Here is a 22,461-nt window from a genome sequence, read left to right on the forward strand (position 1 = left end):
GAGATGATGCTATGGGCTACACATATGCTAACATATGCATTAATGTATTTCTGGAAGAGTACACAACAAACTGTTATCAGTTCCTTTACCTTTGAGGAGAAAAACTGGGGAGCAGGATGGGTGAAGGAAAACACTTCTTTTTATCCTTTTTGTTTGAATTTTCTGGACATAGGTATGTATTTATTTTATTATTAAAAATACTATCTTTGGGTGGCCAGGAAGATGGCAGACATTCCCACTTAGCATGCCCAACAAAAGCCACTGACCATCTTTCAAAATAAGAAGAGGGGCCTGCTTGGAGGAATTGGTAGGAAGAAGCTCTCATGATAGTACAAAAACAATGGTCAGGGCTTCAAGATGTTATTGACAAGAAATACCCCTTTCCTAGTAATGTCTCCATCCAAGGGCAGATTCTGTCTGGTGTGGTGACCAAAGTGAAGATACATAGGACCATTGTCATCTGCCAAGGTTACGTCCACTACATCCAAAAGTACAACTGCTTCGAAAAATGCCATAAGAACATATCCATGCACCTGCCCCCCTGCTTCGGGGATGTCAACATTGGCAACATTGTCACAGGCGGTGAGTGCCAGCCCTTGTGAGAGACTGTGAGCTTCAACATGCTCAAGGGCACTGAGGCTGCTGGCACCAAAAAGCAGTTCCAGAGTTCTGAGACTAGATATCTGCCCACACTTCCAAACAAAATAGTTTTTTTCCCAGTCAAGAAAAAAATACTGTTATTGAAAGTATATCTGCACATTGAATTATATTTTGTTTCTTCTTCATATTTGTCTGCATTTCAAACCTTAATAAATAGTTTTTTAAAGAGTAATATGTGAAAAATGTTCTGCATGTATTGTCTGTTAAAAGCAGCCCCACTGAGGAAAAGGACTGCCAGGTGGAATTACTTGGATTGTCCTAGAGACTGGTTCCTGGATGCTTTTTCCCTTTTTGCTTAAGTGAAAGGGCAAAAATTATTAAGGTGTCAGGTTTCTCAATTTTTCTCTCTTCCTCAAGTAAGTAAAGAGATGGAATCTTTCCAGCTTAGCGGCCTCAACCAGGAGACTAATTTCCTACCAGGTGAGTTCTTACACTTTTGCAGTGCAGAAATAGAAAAATAAACTGAGGAGGACAGTATCTCAAAGGTGGGCAAAGGAGATGAAGTATGGAAAAAGAAAAGCTAAGCTAACCTACATAATAGAGAACTAGAAGATTGAGAAGATGTGATATATATATATATATATATATATATATATATATATATATATATACATATATATATGTATATATATGTATACGCACACACACACACACACACACACACACACACACACTGGAATATTATCCATCAAAAAGAATGAAATCTTTCCATTTGCAATGATGTGGATGGAACTAGAGGTTGTTATGCTAAGTGAAATAAGTCAGTCAGAGAAAGACAAATACCATATGGTTTCACTCATATGTCAAATTTAAGAAAAGAAAAAACAGATGAACCTAGTGGAAGGGAAGGAAAAGTAAAATAAGATAAAAACAGAGGGAGGCAAACCATAAGAAACCCTTAACTACAGAAAACAGAGTTGCTGGAGGAGAGTTAAGTGGGGGTACGGGATAACTGGGTCTTGAACATTAAGGAGGGCATTTGATGGAATGAGCACTGGGTGTTATATATGTAATTGATGAATCACTAAATTCTACCCCTAAAATTAATAATACATTATATGTTAACTAAATTGAATTTAAATTAAAAGTTTTTTTAAAGTATTGCTGGCATGTATAAATTGGATTCTATTTCATATTCTGAAAGGGACACAAGATAAAAATGTAAAATATTTTTAAATTATTTAAGATCTTTTGACTATCTTCCTTGAATAAAACTCCTTGCAACAATTGGACCCTATGGGTGCAGTCTTTATAATGTCCCCTTCTGGGGACTTTTCCATGATAATGAAATTGTACACTCATATTCAACACTACCTAAATCTAAGCATGCTTTAAATCTGAGCCAAGAAATGTCCCTTTCTGGCATTCAGATTGTTAGAAAAATCACAAAGAAATTGAGATGAACTCGTCATGAGTAATATTGTTTGAAATATTCTCTGAAAGGGAGAGGGATATGATGAAGAGCTGAATTCTTTCCCTAAGAATCACTGGGAGCAGTGACCTTCAAGAGACAGTATTTCAAATGGAAAATTGGAACTGTGCTTGATAAGCAGTTTCTAAATAAAACTTCCTATGGTAAATCCCAAGGGAAGGCGGCCACACGGGGCTGTATGTACATATATGTTGTCTAACACAATGTTTTTTTACCTTTTGTTTTTTTTTAAACATAAAACTTATATTTTTGCAAATGAAAACGTTCATGTAAATGTAATGTAATGTAAAACTTATAAAAGATTTCTGTATTAACGTTGCACTAATGGTACAGGGAATTCCATAAACCTTAAGTTGTTGTTGTTGTTAAACCATTTGAGAATAAATGGCAGATGTCAAGGCCCTTTATTCCTAAATATTTAATTATGATGCAAATTTTTAAAAGAAAGTTCAATTGCTTCTAGGTAGGTAAGACACATACATGAGAAATTTACTAGAGGTAGGAAGATCTAGCACACACCAGATCTAAGGTGGCTCAGGATTTTGTTGAGGTGATAAAGTAGGTCCCAAAGTAGGAAGACTGAACTATGGAATAAATATGCTAAAGAAATGTTAGAGAAATGGAATGTTTAGATTTCTTTAAGTTTTCCTTTTCATGTATGGCCTCTGTTTTTTCCAAAGTTACTTTCTCTGTTTGATGGTTTTGGTCCTCTGTCTTTCTATTATTTAAGATTGTGTTTCTTCAAATGCTTGGTGATCCTTGGTTGACTACTTGTATTTAAGATTTGAATACTAGGAAGCTGGTTAGAAGTTCTGTGCACATGGATGGGATTTAGAGACTAATTTACTCTGTAGGGTATTCTGATTGCTCTATTTTTGGGAGCAACTTCCCATGTCGGTATCATTTAGTCTTTTCTGTAGGGGTGATCAGATTCCTCACAAAGTGTTGTCCAATCTTTCCCCTGTAGTAAATCTAAAGAGCAGTAATTTCAGAGACTGGGATGAGGTGGGTGTCCATAATGAGTATGTAAACTTTCATGTAAATGAATTATACTACTCTAAGTGTAGTACTTGCTACTTCAATTGTGCCTGGGTTCCCTGCTCCAGAAATTGTTTTACCTTCTCTGAAGAATGAATCTCCAATCTTTCGCCAAGATAGAAGAAAGGAAGTTGGCTGACTGTGCTCAATGGGGTGGGAAACTAGGGATCTAACTGATATTAGGTAAAATTTAGACAATCAACGCTTGGGGTTTTTTTAAATTAATTTCTTTTCAGCGTAACAGAATTCATTGTTTTTGCACCACACCCAGTGCTCCATGCCGTATGTGCCCTCCATAATACCCACCACCTGGCTCCCCCAAACTCCCACCCCCCGCCCCTTCAAAACCCTCAGATTGTTTTTCAGAGTCCATAGTCTCTCATGGTTCATCTTACCTTCCAATTTCCCTCAACTCCCTTCTCCTCTCCATCTCCCTATGGTTTTTATCATCATCTTCATTCCCATATTCAGAAGTACTGGATGCTGCCAATTCCTGACCTTTGAGGGGGTTTCTCAGGGTGAACTGGATTACCTTTCAGTTTTCTCCATTGTTTGGGATTTAGATGTGCAAAGTCAGTTTCATTGTTTCCTTCTTCCAAAATTATGTTGCCATTATTTGTCTCCTCTAGATTCTAGTATATTTATACCTTCATAATATCCCATTACTGTCATTTTTGTGAGTTTTCTGGACTATTTGGTCCACCATCTCTAACTGAAATTTCCAGATTCTATCATTTTTCAATCATTCTGAGTGACATCTGTCTCCTTTCAAGACCTACTGCAATTGGGATTTTATGGCATAATTGCAAAGGACTTGGGGTTAAAGTGTAGAAGGAGTTATGGAGAGGAGAAGTGTAGACATTTCTCCAGTAGGAAACTCGGGCTCCATACGTTGAACAGGATGCACTGCATTCACTAGGGACATTTTCAAGATCTTCAAAGTGTTGATTCATTACTAACAACAGCACCATCAGAGCTATATTTAGTTGTATTCTATATACACTTGCCATGAGTTAATTAATGTATACCATACTTAGCCTGAGGCGGTTTCTAATGTGCCGAGCCAGGAGGCTGTTAGAGGAGAATCCTGGCAGGGTAGGGAAAGAAAATTTTGCTTTACTAATTACTCACTAAGCACAGGTAAATGCAGACAGAATACCAAAATGAACCCAATCACCTAGCTTCAGCAATTATCACACATGGTCAATCTTCATTCTTCTGTATCTCCACTCATCCTCCTCACCATCACTGCCCCACTCCAACCTTCTGAATATTTTGAAGCAAATTCCAGACACGTATTTCTTTTCCTTTTTTAAAAAAATTATGTTATGTTAGTCACCATATAGTATATCATTAGTTTCTAATGTAGTGTTCCATGACTCATTGTTTATATATAACACCCAGTGTTCCATGCAATACATGCCCTCCTTAATAACCATCACCAGGCTAACCCATTCCTGCCCCCCTGTCTCCTCTAAAACCCTCGGTTTGTTTCTCAGAATCCACAGTCTCTCATGGTTCGTCTCCCCCTCAGATTCCCCCCACTTCATTTTTCCCTTCCTTCTCCTAATGTCCTACATGCTATTCCTTATGTTCCACAAATAAGTGAAACCATATGATAATTGACTTTCTCTGCTTGACTTATTTCACTTAGCATAATCTCTTCCAGTCCCATCCATGAAGATGCAAAAATTGCACATTGATCCTTTATGATGGCTAAGTAATATTCCATTGTATATATGGACCATATCTTCTTTATCCATTCGTCTATTGAAGCGCATCTTAGTTCTTTCCACAGTTTGGCTATAGCCGACAGTGATGCTATGAACATTGGGGTACATATGGCCCTTCTTTCCACTACATTTGTATCTTCGGGGTAAATACCAAGTGAAATTGAGGGGTCATAGGGTAGCTCTATTTTTAATTTTTTGAGGAACCTCCACACTGTTTTCCAAAATGACTGCACCAATTTGCCTTCCTACCAACAGTGTGAGAGGGTTCCCCTTTCTCCACAACCTTTCCAAAATTTGTTGTTTCTTGCCTTGTCAATTTTTGCCATCCTAAATGGTGTAAAGTGGTATCTCAATGTGGTTTTGATTTGAATTTCCCTGATGGCTAATGATAATGAACATTTTTTCATGTGTCTGTTAGCCATTTGTATGTCTTCTTTGGAGAAGTGTCTGTTCATTTCTTCTGCCCATTTTTTTACATGATTATCTGTTTGGGGGGTGTTGAGTTTGAGGAGTTCTTTATAGAACCTGGATATCAGCCCTTTGTCTGTAGTGTCATTTGCAAATATCTTCTCCCATTTGTGGGTTGCCTCTTTGTTTTGTTGACTATTTCCTTTGCTGTGCAGAAGCTTTTGATCTTGATGAAGTCCCAAAATTTCATTTTCTCTTTTGTTTCCTTTGCCTTTGGAGACATGTCTTGAAAGAAATTGCTGTGGCCAATGTTGAAGAGGTTACTGCCTATGTTGTCCTCTAGGATTTTGATAGATTCCTGCCTCATGTTGAGGTCTTTCATCCATTTTGAGTTTATCTTTGTGTATGGTATAAGAGAATGGTTGAGTTTCATTCTTTTCTACATAGCTGTCCAATTTTCCCAGCACCATTTATTGAAGAGACTATTTTTTCCACTGGTTATTTTTTCCTGCTTTGTTGAAGATTATTTGACCATAGAGTTGAGGGTCCATATCTGGGCTCTCTACTCTGTTCCACTGGTCTATGTGTCTGTTTTTGTGCCAGTACCATGCTGTCTTGGTGATCACAGCTTTGTAGTAAAGCTTGAAGTCAGGCAACGTGATACCCCCAGCTTTAGTTTTTCTTTTTCAACATTTCCTTGATGATTCAGGGTCTTTTCTGGTTCCATACAAATATTAGGATTGTTTGTTCCAGCACTTTGAAAAATGCTGATGGTATTTTGATCAGCATGGCATTGAAAGTATAGATTGCTCTGGGCAGCATAGACATTTTAACAATGTTTATTCTTCCAATCCATGAGCATGGAATGTTTTTGCATCTTTTGATGTCTTCTTGGATTTCTTTCATGAGTGTTCTGTAGTTCCTAGGGTGAAGATTCTTTACCTCTTTGGTTCGGTTTATTCCAAGGTATCTTATGGATTTTGGTCCTATTGTCAATGGAAGTGATTTTCTAATTTCTCTTTCTATAGTTTCATTGTTAGTGTATAAGAAAACAACTGATTTCTGTACATTGATTTTGTATCCTGCCACATTACTGAATTGCTGTATGAGTTCTAATAATTTGGGGTTGGAGTCTCTTGGGTTCTCCACATAAAGTGTCATGAGATAGCTCTGAGTATCACATATCTCTATCTCTTTATCAAAAAGAGAAAGTTTGACTTCTTCTTTGCCAATTTGAATACCTTTTATTTCTTTCTGTTGTCTGACTGCTGTTGCTAGGACTTCTAGTACTATGTTAAACAGTAATGGCAAGAGTCAGCATCTTTGTCATATTCCTGAATCTCAGGGGAAAGGCTCTCAGCTTTTCCCCATTGAGAATGATATTCACTGTTGGTTTTTCATAGGTGGATTTTATGAAATTGAGGGATGTTTCCTCTATCCCTATACTCTGAAGAGTTTTAATCAGGAAATGATGCTGTATTTTGTCAAATGCTTTTTCTGCACCAATTGAGAGGACCATGTGGTTCTTGCCTCTTCTCTTATTTATGTGTTCTATCACATTGATTGATTTACAAATGTTGAACCACACTTGCATCCCAGGAATAAATCCTACCTGGTTGTGGTTGATAATCCTTTTAATGTACTGTTGGATCCTATTAACCAGGATCTTGTTGAGAATTTTGTCATCCATATAGGTCAAGGATGTTGGTCTTAAATTCTCCCCTTTAATGGGGTCTTTGCCTGCTTTGGGGATTAAGGTAATGCTGGCATCATAGAATGAATCTGTAAGTTTTCCTTCTGTTTCTGTTTTTTGAAGCAGCTTCAGGATAATAGGTATTATTTCTTCTTTGAATGTTTGATAGAATTCCCCAGGGAATCTATCAGGCCCTGGGCTTTTGCTTTTTGGCAGGTTTTCGATCACTGCTTCAATCTTGTTTCTGGTTATTGGTCTATTCAGGTTGTCAATTTCTTCCTCTTTCAGTCTTGATAGTTTATAGGTTTCCAGGAATGCATCCATTTCTTCCAGGTTGCTTAATTTATTGGCACATAGCTATTGATAAAAATTTCTGATAATTGTTTCTATTTCCCTGGTGATAGTCGTGATCTCTCCCCTTTCATTCATAATTTTATTAATTTGGGTTCCTCTCTTTTCTTTTGGGTAAGTCTGATTAGTGGTTTATCGATCTTATAATTCTTTCAAAGAACCAGCTCCTAGTTTCCTTGATGTATTCTACTGTATTTCTGGCTTATAATTTGTTGATCTCTACTCTAATCTTAATTATTTCCCCTCCCATGCCCAGGTTAAGCTAAATTTGTTGTTGATTCTCCAGTTCTTTAAGGTGTAAAGATAGTTTGTGTATTCAGGATTTTTCTATTTTTTTGAGTAGGGTTTGGATGGATATGTATTTCCTCCTTAGGACTGCCTTTGCCATACCCCATAGGTTTTGGAATGATGTGTTTTCATTCTCATTGTTTTCCATGAATTGTTTAAGTTCTTCTTTGATTTCTGGTTGACCCAAACATTCTTGAGCAGGATGGTCTTTAGCTTCCAAGTATTTTAATTTCTTCTAATCTTTTTCTTGTGATGGAGTTCCAGTTTCAAAGCATTGTGGTCTGAGACTATGCAGGGAATAATCTCAATCTTTTGGTATTGGTTGAGACCTGATTTGTGACCCAGTATGTTATCTACTCTGGAGAAAGTTCCATGTGCACTCGAGAAGAATGGGTATTCTGTTGTTTTAAGGTGGAATGTTCTGTATATATCTATGAAGTCGATCTGGCCCAGTCTGTCATTCAAAGCTCTTGTTTCTTTGTTGATTTTCTGCTTATATGATCTGTCTATTGCTGAGAGTGGAGTGTTGAGCTCTCCTGCTATTAATGTATTATTAGCAATATGTCTCTCTATTTCGGTTAACAGTTGGCTTATGTAGTTGGCTACTCCCATGTTGGCGGAATAGGTATTTACAATTGTTAGATCTTCTTGTTTGATAGACCCTTTAAGAATGATATAGTGCCCTTCTGTATCTCTAACTACAGTCTTTAGCTTAAAGTCTAATTTGTCTGATATAATAATTGTTACCCCAGTTTTTTTGTTTTGTTTTTGTTTTGTTTTTTGTTTTTTTGCAGTCCATTGGCAGGAAAGATGGTTCTCCATCCCTTCACTTGCAGTCTGGTTGTATCTTTAGGTTCAAAAATGAGTCTTTTGTAGACAACATATGGGTGGATCCTGTCTTTTTATCCAGTCTGCAACCCTGTGCCATTTTATGGGAATATTTAGGCTGTTCACATTGAGAGTGATTATTGAAAGATAACAATTTTATTGTCATCATGTTGCCTGTGAAGTCCTTGTTTCTATAGATTTTCTCTGTAAATTTCTGTTCTATATCATTCTTGGGGTCTTTCTCCTTTTATAGAACCGCCCCCCCTCTTAATATTTCTTGCATGGCCTTCTAAGTGGTCACATATTCTTTCAGTTTTTGCCAGTCCTGGAAACTCCTTATCTCTCCATTCATTCTGAAAGAGAGCCCTGCTGGATAAAGAATTCTTGGCTGGTTGTTCTTCTCATTTAATATACTAAATACATCTTGCCAACTTTTTCTGGCTTGCCAGGTCTCCGTGGACAGTTCTGACATTATTCTGATGTTCCTCACTCTGTACATAAGGAATCTCTTCCCCCAACTGCCCTTAAGATGGTTTCCTTGGTTCTAAGATTTGCGAGTTTTCCTATTACATGCCAGGGCATTGGTCTGCTCTTCTGGATCTTGGGAGGGGTCTAGGTCCCTTCTGGATCTTGGTCTGCTTCTAGGACATGGATGCTTATTTTATTCCCCAGATTAGGGAAGTTATCAGCTACAATTTCCTCAAATATATCTTCTAGTCCTCTCTCTCTCTCTCTTTCTCTCTCTCCAACCCCTCCCAGGGATCCCAATAATTTTGACATTGGAATGTTTAATGGCATCATTTATTTTTCTAATTCTGTTTTCATGTCTTCTAAGCTGTTTGTTCCAGATCTCCGCCTGTTTCTTCCTTTTATCAGTTTGTCTTCTAGATCACTAATTCATTCTTCTGCCTCATTTACCCTAGATTTTAGAGTATCTAGATTAGATTGGATCTCCTTGATAGCATTTTTAAGTTCTGCCAGATCAGCTCTCATTTCTGCCCTTAGAGAATCCATGTTACCATTAATGGTTTTCTCCATCCTAGCTATCATTTTCATGACTATTACCTTGAAGTCTATTTCTGACACCTTGCTTATACCCATATCCATTATTTATGTGGCAGAGGTCACAGTCTCTGAGTCTTCCCTATTTTGGGAGTTCCTTCTCTTAGTCATTCTATTGAGGGGTGGTTGAGAGTCCATATTAATGGCCACAACCCAAGCAAAATGCACCTGTTCTATAGGGACCTCAGGGTTGTCAGCCTCTTGCTCTTCCAGCCTGTCTTCTGGGGGAGGGGCCTGTCACACTGTTATTCAGGTAACCCTGTTTGGGCAGAGTTGCCCTGCCCCCTATGGGGGGGATGGGCTCAGTAAAAACTGGTTTTGAAGGGGCTTTTTTTCTCTGGTGGCTTTCCACATCTCTTCCAAGAGTCAGAGCAGAAATGCCCATATCCAAAGCTCTGTCTCAGAACAGAGAGATCACAGTTTGTTCTTTAGTGAGCTCTCCAGGCCACACTGTCTCTGTGTCTGTGCTGCTAAAAACCACAGCGTCCTTGATTGTGCACCCCACAGCAGAACTCACAGCCCTAGCTCCCAGGTCCAAGCATGTCTCTGCCCTTTGTTCTTCTAAAACCACCAGCGACCCCCAGTTCACATGCATGCCCCCACAGCTCCAGGGGCAGCTCCAGGGCAGCCCCTCCAGTGTCGGGGGGCTGCCCTAAAGTCCTTTCCCCACTGCTATCAGTCTTCCAGTCTGTGTCTGGTCCCCAGCATGGGAGGCTTTTGCACTCCGGTGACAGAGTCTTCCTCCCCCTTCTGTTTATCTTCTGATATCTGCCCGCAGAATCACGGTTTTCTGCTTCATACCTCGAGACCAACCACCTGAGATACTCTGTTTGTAGAGATCCAAATATATCTTCTTACATCTCAGACTGATTATGTGGGTGTTCAGAGTGATCAGAGGACTGGTTTTTAAAAGGGTCCCCTACTCCTTCACCATCTTTGCAACTCCCCTCCAGACATAATTTTCTGTAAAAATTTTGATATTTTTCCATATGTACTTCTAAAAAGCAAGGATTTTCCTTTTTAAACATAACCACAATACTATCATCAAATTTGTATTTCAAAAACAACAAGAATTAGAACAATTTTAAAACGTAAGTTGTGAGCTGAAAGTAAGGTTTACTTCATCACTGAATAGAATTTAGAACAGTATCAAATAGATTGTATGATCCTGAGTCTCCAGGAACATTCAAGAAGAACTACTCATTTAAGGGACCATATTTTTTTTACTGTTTTTAAGTTTTTATTTAAATTCATTAATATACAGTGTAATACTAGTTTCTAGTGTACAATGTAGTGATTCAACACTGCAATACCTGGTGCTCACCCAAGTGCACTACTTAATCTCCATCACTTATTTAACCCATCTTCCCACCCACCTCCACTCTGGTAACCATCTGTTTGTTCTCTATAGTTTAGAGTCTCTTTCTTGGTTTGCCTCTGTCTTCTTTTCCTTATGCTCATTTGTTTTGTTTCTGAAATTGCACATATGAGTGAAATCATATGACATTTGTCTTTCCCTGACTTATTTCACTTAGCATAATACTCTCTAGCTCCATCTACATCATTGCAAATAGCAAGATTTTGTTATTTTTAATGCTCAGTTATATTCCATTGTGTGTATGTATGTATGTACTTATATACATACATACCACCTCTTCTTTATCTATTCCTCAGTCGATGGACATTTGGGCTATTTCCATAATTTGGCTATTGTAGATAATCCTGCTATAAACATTGGAGTACATGTATCCATTCAAATTTGTATTTTTGTATTCTTTAGATAAATACCCAACAGGGCAATTGCTGGATCATAGGGTAATTCTATTTGTAACTGTTTGAGAAACCTCCATACTGTATTCCAGAGTGGCTGCACCAGTTTGCATTACCACCAACAGTATAAAAGGATTCCCCTTCTTCCATATCCTCACCAACACTTGTTTCTTGTGTTGTTGATTTTGACCATTCTGATAGGCATGACGTGACATCTCATTGTAGTTTTGATTTGTATTTCCCTGGTGGTAAGTGATATTGAGCATCTTTTCATGTGTCTGTTGACTACCTGTATGTCCTCTTTGGGAAAATGTCCATTTATGTTTCCTTCCCATTTTTTAACTAGATCATTCATTTTGTAGGTGTTGAGTTTTCTAAGTTCTTTATATATTTTGGATACTAACCCTTTACCAGATATGTCATTTGCAAATATCTTCTCCCATTCTGCCTTTTAGTTTTGTTGATTACCTCCTTCACTGTGCAGAACTTTTTTATTTGGGCGAAATCCCAATAGTTTATTTCTGCTTTGCTTCCCTTGCCTCAGAAAGACATATCTAATAAGTTACTATGGCCAAGGTCAAAAAGGTTACTGCTTTTGTTCTCCTCTAGGATTTTAATGATTTCCTGTCTTACATTTGGGTCTTTAATCCATTTTGTATTTATATTTGTGTATGGTGTAGGGAAGTGGTCCAGTTTCATTCTTGTGCATGTTGCTGTCCAGTTTTCCCAACACCATTTGTTGAACAGACTATCTTTTCCTCATTTAATAGTGCCGCTTTCTCTGTTGAAGATTAATTGACCATATAGTTGTGGGTTTATACCTGAGTTTTCTATTCTGTTCCATTGAACTACATGTCTATTTTTCTGCCAGTACCATACTGTTTTGATCATGACAGCTTTGTAATATAACTTGAAATTTGGAATTGTTTTGCCTCCAGGTTTGCTTTTCTTTTTCAAGGTTACTTTGAATATTCAGAGTCTTTGTGGTTCCATACAAATTTTAGGATTGCTCTGTGAAAAATGCTGTTGGTGTTTCGATAGGGTTTATAGTAAATGTAATTAGATTTAATAGATAGTTTAGAGTAATATAGACATCTTAACCATATTTGTTCTTCCAGTCTATGAGCATGGAATGTCTTTCCTTTTTTTTTTCTGTCCTCTTCAATTTCTTACATCTGCATTCTATAGTTTTCAGAGAACAGGTCTCTCACTTCTTTGGTTTGGTTTATTCCTAGGTATCTTATGGGTTTTGGTGCAATTATAAATGGGATTGATCACTTGATTTCTATTTCTGCTGCTTTATTATTGTTTACAGAAATGCAACTGATTTCTGTACATTGATTTTGTATCCTGCAAATTTACTGATTTCATTTATCAGTTCTAGCAGTTTTTTGGTGGAACCTTTGGGTTTTCTGTATAGAGTATCATGTCTTCTGCAAATAGTGACAGTTTTACTTCTTCCTTGCTGATTTGTATTCCTTTATTTCTTTTTATTATCTGATTGGTGGCTAGGCTTTCTGGTACTATGTTAAGTAACAATGGTGAGAGTGGACATCCCTGTCTGGTTTCTGACCATTGAGGAAAAACTCTCAGTTCTTTCCCATTAAGGATTATATTAGCTGTGGGGTTTTTGTGGATGGTTTTTATTATGTTGAGGTATGTTCCCTCTAACCCTACTTTGTTGAGGGTTTTTATCATAAATGATATTATGCTTTGTCAAATGCTTTTTCTGCACCTATTGAAAGGACCATGTGGTTCTTTTCTTTTATTAATGTGGTGTACCTTGCTGATTGATTTGCAAATATTAAACCACTCTTGCAACCTAGGAATAAATCCCACTTGATTGTGGTGAATGATTCTTTTAATGTATTGTTGGATTCAGTTTACTAGTATTTCACTAAGAATTTCTCCATCCATGTTCATCAGGAATATTGGCCTGGAGTTCTTCTTAGTGAAGACTTTATCTGGTTTTGGTATCAAGGTAATGCTGGCCTCATAGAACAAATTTGGAAGTTTTCCTTCCATTTCTATTTTTTGAAATAGTTTTTTTAAAATATTTATTTATTTATTTATTTGACAGACAGAGATCACAAGTAGGCAGAGAGGTAGGCAGAGAGAGGGGAAGGGAAGCAGGCTCCCCACTGAGCAGAGACCCCCATGTGGGGCTCGATCCCAGGACCCTGGGATCATGACCTGAGCCGAAGGCAGAGGCTTTAACCCACTGAGCCACTCAGGTGCCCCAATTTTTTGAAATAGTTTGAGAAGAATGGGTATTAACTCTTCTTTAAATGTTTGGTAGAATTCCCCTATGAAAATTTCTGGCCCTGGACTTTTTTTTTTGTTGGAAGATTTTTTATTACTGACTGAATTCTTTTGGTGGTTATTCATCTATTCAAGTTTTCTATTTCTTCCTGTTTTGGTTTTGGTAGTTTATATATTTCTAGGAATTTATCTATTTCATCCAGGTTGTCCACTTTGTTGGCATATAGTTTTTCATAATAGTCTCATAATTTTTTGTATTTCTGTGGTATTGGTTTTATTTCTCCTCTCTTGTTTGTGATTTTACTTATTTAGGGGCTTTTTCTTTTCTTTTTGATAAGTCTGGCTCTGAGTTAATCAATTTTATTAAGTCCTTCCACAAACCAGCTCCTGGTTTCATTGATCTGTTCTTTTTCTGTTTTGTTTTGTTTCTATATCATTTGTTTCCACTCTAATCATTATTATTTCCTTCATTCTGCTGGCTTTAGGTTCATTTGTTGTTCTTTTTCCAGCTCCTTGAGGTATCAGGTTAGGCCATTTATTTGAGATTTTTCTTCCTTCTTAAGGTAGGCCTGTATTGGTATATATATCCTTCTTAGTACTGCTTTTGCTGCATCCCAAAGGTTTTGCACCACTGTGTTTTCAGTTTCATTTGTTTCCATGTTTTTTTAGTTTCTTCTATGATTTCCCAGTTGACCCATTCATTCTTTAGAATCATGTTATTTAATCTTCATGTTTTTTCCAAATTTTTTCTTGTGGTTGATTTCTAGTTTCCCAGCCTTATGTTCAGAAAAGATGTATGGTATAATCTCAATCTTTTTGTGTTTATTGAGGCCTGATTTGTGACCAAATATGTGATCTATTCTGGAGAATGCCCCATGTGCACTTGAAAAGAAGGTGTATTCCGCTGTTTTAGAATGGAATGTTCTGCGTGTATCTTTTAAGTCCATCTGGTCCAGTATGTCACTCAAAGCCCTTCCTTGCTGAATTTCTATTAGTAGATGATCTGTCCATTGATGTAAGTGAGGTGTTAAAGTTCTACTATTATGGTATTATGAATAAGTTCCTTTATGTTTGTTATTAACTGTTTTATATACTTGGGTGTCCCCATTTTGGTTGCATAAATATTTACAACTGTTAGTACTTCTTGTTGGATTGTCCTCCTTTATTTGATAGAACACCTTTCTTCATCTCTTGTTATAGTCTTTGTTTTAAAGTCTAGTTTTTCTGATATAAGTATTGCTACTCCAGCTTTCTTTTGACATCAGTTTGTGTGATGAACGTATCTCCATCCCCTCACTTTCAACTGGAAGGTACCTTAGGTCTAAAATGAGTCTCTTGTAGGCAGCACATAGATGGGGCTTATTTTGTAATCCATTCTGACACCCCTCGTCTTTTCATTGGAGCATTAGTTTCAGCTAATTTACATTCAGCATAATTATTGATAGATAAGTATTTAGTGACATTTTATCACCCGTTTTATTATTTATGGAGGTTGTCTCTCTTTCTTTCTTGTCTGTCTCACTTTTGGTCTTTCCTTTCCAAAGAGTCCCCTTTACTATTTCTTGCAAGGCTGGTTTAGTGGTCATGAACTCCTTTAGTTTTTGTCTGGTAAACTCTTTATCTCTCCTTCTATTCTGAATGATAGTCTTGCTCGGTAGAGAATTCTTGTATGCATATTTTTTCCCATACAGCACATTGAATATATCATGCCACTCCTTTCTGGCTTGCCATGTTTCTATTGAGAAATTTGCAGCTAGCCTTATAGGATTTCTTTACAAATTCTTATTTAGAGCATTTTACTCAAGTCTCTGCATCCCTGATTTTACCACAATCCATAACAGACTTAGGGAAAGTAGACTATGAGTGAGAATATTGTACACTAAACAAATGACCTAAGGTTGGTCAACATACCATGATTTGTGTTGAGTAAGTGGTAGATTGTCTGGAAGAAAGCCAGGGACTTTTAGTTTTAGGTCTAAGAAGTATCATGTGTAACAAAGGAAAATAAGAAGACATCTTTCTCTCCAAGATGTTTTTTTCCTATTACATATAAAAAAGATTATAAGGGAATACAAAGAACAATTATATGCCAACAAAATAGATAACCTAGATGAAATGGACAAATTCCTAGAAACATACAAACTACTGAAACTGACTCAAGAAGACATAGACTACCTGAACAAACCTAAAAAGACAGAATTTGTAGGAAAATGATTATACCTATGACCACGTGAGGAATGTCTCAGAAATGCAAGGGTGATGCAACATACAAAAATAAATTAATATACAAAAATAATGAATACTGTTATGCTGAAAAAATAAAGAATTAATTTAAAAAATAAATTAATTAATATAACCTATATTAAAAGGATTAAGGGGGAAAACCCTTATGAGTATTGATCCAGAAAAATTGATGCAGAGAAAGTATGACAAAGTCCAACACCCTTTCACATTAAACAACACTGAACAAATGAGTTCTTTTCTTTTTCAGAGATTTTCTGCATCTTTTCATATGTATATTTTTCCACATGATCTAAGGTATCTGTTTGTTTAGTTCAAAAAACAATCAAATAAAGAAACCGTGTAAGTATATTTGTTGGGATCCTGTTAAATTGTCAACTAGGAAAAATTTACATCTCTATAAATTATTTTCTGAAAATTGTTATCATGAAATATACATACAGCATATTTTAATATATACAGTAATAATAATAACAAATCAGCATTCATTTACCTACCACTAGAGATACAACTAGAAGTATTACTTTTATTATTATTTATTTTTAATTGTGGTAAAATTCACATAACATATTATTTACCATTGCAGCCATTTTCCCCAGATTTTTAAGGTATAATGAGCACATAAAATTACATATATTTAAAGTGTACAACCTGATGATTTAAGGTACATATTCATTATAAAATGATTACTGCAATCAAATTAATGAACACATCACCTCACAATCACCTGAATTTTTTTTTTGGTAAGCAAGCTTAAGATCTATTCTCTTAGTAAGTTTCAAGGGCACAATACAGTATTATAACTACAGTCACCATGCTATACATTAGATCCTCATAACTTATTCATCTTATAACTGAATGTTTTTACCCTTTGACCAATATCTCCCCATATGTCACTCCTCCCAGCCACTGGTAACCATCATCCTACTATTTGTTTCTGTGATTTTACTTCTTTATTTTTTAAAAGTCCATGTATAGATGATACCACACAGTATTTGTCTTTCTTTTTCTGTGTTTTTTCAGTTAATATAATGTCCTCCAGTTTCATCCATGTTGACACAAATAGCAGAATTTCCATCTTTTTTATGACAAATAATATTCACATTTTCTTTATCATGAAAGTATAATGGATACACAATATTATATTAGTTTCAGGTGTACAACATATTAATTTGACAATTATATACACTACTCAATATTACACAATAAGTGTAATCACCATCTGTTACTATACCCTGTTATTACAATATCATTGACTATATTCTTTATGCTATACTTTTCATGTCCATGACCCACATTTTCTTCACCCAGGCAACAGTTAGGTTGTTTCAATGTCTTGGCTACTGTGAACAATGCTGAAGTGAACATGGGGGTGCAGATATCTCTTTGAGATCCTGTTTTCATTTCCTTTGGATATACGCCCCAAAGTGGGATTGCTGCATCTCATGGTAGTTTTACTTTAATTCTTTTTGAAAAAAAAAAAATGGTTGTATCAATTTACATTTCTACCAGTGTATAAGGGTTCCATTCTCTCCACAATCTTGCCAACACTTGTTATCTTTTTTCTTTTTTATATTAGCAATCCTAACTGTGACATAATAATATTTCATTGTGGTTTTGATTTGCATTTTCATGATCCTTTAGAAAGATATCTATGCAGGTCCTTTATCCATTTTTTAATCAGGTTATTTTTTGTTATTTAATTTGTTGTATAAATGTTGTATATTTTTGGATATTAACCTTATCAGATACATAGTGTGCAAATATTTTTTCCCATTTTGTATGTTGCTTTTCATTTTGTTAAGTCTTGTTAAATTTGCCCTTATTTGTCTGGGTTACTCACTTAGCATAATGTCTTTAGGGTTCATCCATATTATAATATGTGTCAGAATTTCCTTCCTTGTTAAAGCTGAATAATATTCCATAGTATGTATATGCCACATTTTGTTTATTCATTCATCTGTTGATGGGTACTTTGGTTGCTTCCAGCTTTCAGGTAATGTGAACAATACTGTTGTGAATTATATATGCTACATACAAATATTTCTTTAGGACCCTACTTTCAATTATTTTGGATATATCCCAAAAAGTGGAATTGCTGGATCATATAGTAATATTATTTTTAATTTTTTTGAGGAGCTGCCATACTAGATTTTTATTTTTATTTTATCTTTGAGAAGTTTTTATCTTTATCCTCAAAGCCTAGGAAATCACTGCCTTCAGAGCAAGATGTTTCATCACCAGTATATGTAGAGAACTTTCTTCATTTTAGGCATTCACCAAATAAAAAACTGAATTACTGCTACCTTCAAACAATACATCATCCTCATCACTAGTGTCATTGACATTATTATTTCCACAACAGTGCACAAAATTTTCACTGTTCTTCATTAATTCCTTATATCTGATCCAGCATCTGATGTCATTTCTCTCTTCTTGAATATCATCCTTTAGAACTTCCTTTATTTTTTTAAGAATTCATTCATTCATTCATTCATTTAGCAGAGAGAGAGAGAGAGCACAAGTGAGCACAAGCAGGGGGAGGAGCAGAGAGAGAGGGAGAAGCAGACTCCCCACTGAGCAGGGAGCCCCAATGCAGTGTTCCATCCCAGGACCCTGGGATCATGACCAGAGCTGAAGGCAGACGCTTAACCAACCGAGCCACCCAGGGGCCCCCAGAACTTCCTTTAGTTCCAGTCTTCTGGTGGCAAAATCTTCCAGTTTTTGTTTGACTGGAAATGTCCAGTTTTATCTTATCCCTACTATTTTTGTCATTCCCAAATATTCTATTACTTTTTATCCACATTTTTATTTTGAAGAAATTCAAACACAGAAAAGCTGGAAGAATAATACAGTGCATTCTATGCATACTATGTGGATTCAACAAATGTTAACATTTTGTCAATTAGATTTAATGTCTCTGTTCTTGTGTGGGTATGCATGTGCATGTATAAAATCCCTGAGGAATTAATAGAAACAGAAAGTAAAATGGTGTTTACCAGGACTGAGCAGAGGGGGAAACGGAGAGTTCTTGTTTAGTGGGTATGAAATTTCAGTTTTTTAAGATGAAAAACTTCTAACTGGATCATGTTTTTAATCCATTCTTTCAGTTTCTGCAAATATACTTAACACTGCTTAATTAAACACTTTAAAGACAATTAAGATGGCAAATTGTATGTTATGCGTTTTCTAATCATGTTTCTTTAAAAAAACCCTAGAAAAGTTTTTCTATGAATATCTAAAGGACAACAAAATACGTGGCTCTAAAAGTAAATGGCAAGAAGAAGTAGGGGAAAAATGATATTGGGCCAGTTATCAATCAATCACAAAGTTAAGTCTTCCAACATAGTTCCAGATGGTCTAACTTGAACTCTGTTATGAATATAGTGGCTTTTAGTCATCTGCATTTAAAATGTGGTCTAATAAGCTATAAAGGAAAAGGATATTTTACTTCTGGTTCACTCTGATCCCTGGGGTGCAGCTTTTTGAGGTCTGTGCTGCTCCTGGCTGTTTGCCCTCAAAACTATTCTTCTACTTTTCCTGGCTCCCAGCCTCGTGGGGAAAAGCGTCCATGGTTGAGAGGAAGAGAGACTCCAGGACATTTCTCTGTACTTTGGACAGCTTCTCTAGCATTGGCTCATTTCTCTATCCTTGTTTCTCTATACATTGGCCAATAAGATATAACTGTATTAAATATTTTATTAATACATAATGACCTTTCTGTCTCCTGTAATTTTTTTAAATTTAAAGTCTATTTGGGGGGTTCTTGGGTGGCTCAGTTAATTAAGCATCTGCCTTTGGCATAGGTCATGATCTCAGGATCCTGGGTTTGATCCCCATGTCAGCCTCCCTGCTCATCAGGGAATCTGCTTCTCCCTCTGTCCCTCTTCCCACTTGTACTCTGTCTCTCTCTCACAAATAAATAAATAAAATCTTTTTTTTAAGTTTTAAAAAATTAAATAATGTCTATTATTTAATAGAGAGCAGGGTGGCTATTATGGCCACCCCTGCTCTCTTTTGGTTACAATTTGCATGGTATCTTTTTCCATGCTTTCATGTGCAATGTACTTGTGTATTTATATTTAAAATGAGTCTCTTCTAAGAACAAACTGATGGTTACCAAAGGGGAGGGGTGTGGGGGAGTGGGTTAAATAAGTGATAGGTGTTAAGAAGTTCACTTGTGATGAGCACTGGATAATGTATAGAATTGTTGAATCACTATATTATACCTGTAAAACTAATATAACACTGTTAACTGACTGGAATTAAAATTAAAACTTTTAAATAAATAAATAAATAAAATGAATCTCTTGTAGGTAGTATATAGTTGGATTGTGTGTTTTTATCCATTCTTTCAATCTCTGCCTTTTGACAAACTTAAACCACTTACACTTAAGACAATTACTGTTAAGGAGGGACTTCTGTCATTTTGCAATGTTTTCTATATGTCTAAAGCTTTTGTCCCTCATTGCCTGCATTACTGTCTTTCATGTTTAGTTGATTTTAGTAGTGAAATGTTTAATTTCCTTCCTCATTTCCTTTTATGTATGTTCTGTGGCAATTTTCTTTGTGGTTACCAAGGGGATTGCATTAACATCCTAGTGTTATAACATTATAATTTCAATTTATAACTGCTTAACTTTGATAACATACAAAAATTCTGCTCCTTCACAACTCTGTCTCCACTCCTTTCGATTGTTGATGTCACAAAATCTTATCTTTATACACTGTGTGTCACAAAACATAAACTAATAATCTTTTTAAATGTGTTAACTTCTTAAATTATGTGGAAAAATGTGGAGTTATAAACCAAAGTTACAATAATACTAGCTTTTATAATTGTCTATTATTGAAATCCTTATTTCTCCATATGGCTTCAAGCTACTGCCTAGTGTTTTAGAAGATTTCTTACAGGGCAGTCTAGTGGTAACAAATTCACTCAGCTTTTGTTTATGTCTTAATTTCTCCCTCACTTCTGAAGGAGAGTTTTACTGAATATGGAATCCATGGTTGATGGGATTTTTTTTCTCCTTAGCATTTTGAATGTATCAGGTCACTACATCTGACCTCCAAAGTTTTTTTTTTTTAAAGATTTTATTTATTTATTTGACAGAGAGAGATCACAAGCAGGCAGAGAGGCAGGCAGAGAGAGAGGAGGAAGCAGGCTCCCTGCCGAGCAGAGAGCCCGACGCGGGGCTCGATTCCAGGACCCTGAGATCATGACCTGAGCCGAAGGCAGCAGCTTAAACCACTGAGCCACCCAGGCGCCCCAAGACCTCCAAAGTTTTTGATGAGAAATACGCTGATAATCTTACTGAAGATTCCCTTGTATGTGAAGAGTTGCTTCTCTCTTGCTGCTTTCAAGATTCTCTCTTTTTCTTTGGCATTTGAAAGTTTGATCCCTTTGAGTTCATCTTACTTGGAATGTATTGAGCATCTTGGATGTTTATATTCAAGTCTTTCATCAAATTTGGGAAGTTTCCAGCCATTATCTCTTCAAATGTTCTCTCTGCTCCTCTCCCCCCTCTTCTCCTCTGGGACTCCCACAATGTGTATGTTGAGCTTCTTAATGGTAGCCCACAGGTCCCTTTGGCTCATGTTCACTTCTCATTATTTTTTTTTTCTGTTCATCAAACACAATATCTTCCATTGCCTCATCTTGAAGTTTATTGATTTTTTTTTATGCCTGTGCAAATCTGCCTTTGAATCCCTCTGGTGAATTTTTTATTTCAATTACTGTACTTTTTCAGCTCCAGAATTTCTTCTTGGTTTCTTTTTAGATATTCTGTCTCTCTATTGATATTTCCATTTTGTCCATTCATTATTCTTATTACTTTCCCCAAATCTTCCTTTAATTAATTGAACATCTTAAGACTGATGCTTATTTTCTGGTAAATTTGTCATCAAATCTTTTCCAGGAACAATTTCTGTTTATTTTTTTTTCCTTCGAATGGGTCATACTTTTTTTTCTTTATATGCCTTGTGATTTTTTTTATTGTTGTTGTTGAAAACTAGACATTTGAATCGAATAATGTGGTAATTCTGGAAATCAGATTCTCCCCCTTCCACAGGGTTTGCTGTCTTTTGCTATGAAGATGATGATGATGATGATGATGTTGTTTTAGGCTGTCTCTATGCTGAAGTTCAGCCTGTGGTAGAAACTTAAGGTCTTCTCAGGTCTTTTTTGAGCCTTTCCCTGGGCATGCATGCTCACTCTCTAATTTCCCCACGTATATGTAGTTGTGTTTAAGTGTCCTTACCTCTAACGTGTGCCCCTCAAAAGAGGAAAAAGAGAGAAATCCAGGGAGAGAGGTAGGAAAGACCACAAGTCCTTTAAATCCACTGGGCATCACTTCAGCTAAAGGGGGTGAGGTTTGCAAAAATGCAAGGAGATACAACAACAATGGGCACTGCTTTTTTGTCTGTACCTCTGTGAGTCAAAGAAACAGTTGATGATAAGAAGGCAGATCCTTGATATTTGGAGAACATGATCATTTTTGCCTATCTTGCTCTGGCAAGCTGTGTGCAAGCTGCTCCAGGAACACAGGCATAGCTGCCTGACTGTGGCTGGGGATAGGAAATGGGTGCCCGCTCTTAAGAGTTGAAATTGACCAAAATTAACTTCAATTTCCCATGCAAGCGCTCCCCTGGAAGTTTTGATCTTTCAATACACTCCAGAATTTCAAAATAGTTAC

At 36.4% G+C, this 22,461-nt stretch overlaps 1 pseudogene; it reads left to right on the top strand.

Moving 5' to 3' along the window:
- Positions 1 to 222: 222 nt before the first annotated feature.
- Positions 223 to 21,932, top strand: LOC125091473 (40S ribosomal protein S11-like; annotated as a pseudogene).
- The last annotated feature ends 529 nt before the right edge of the window (positions 21,933 to 22,461 follow it).

The sequence above is a fragment of the Lutra lutra genome, chromosome X, assembly GCF_902655055.1.
Source record: "Lutra lutra chromosome X, mLutLut1.2, whole genome shotgun sequence".
Classification (NCBI taxonomy): Eukaryota; Metazoa; Chordata; class Mammalia; order Carnivora; family Mustelidae; genus Lutra; species Lutra lutra.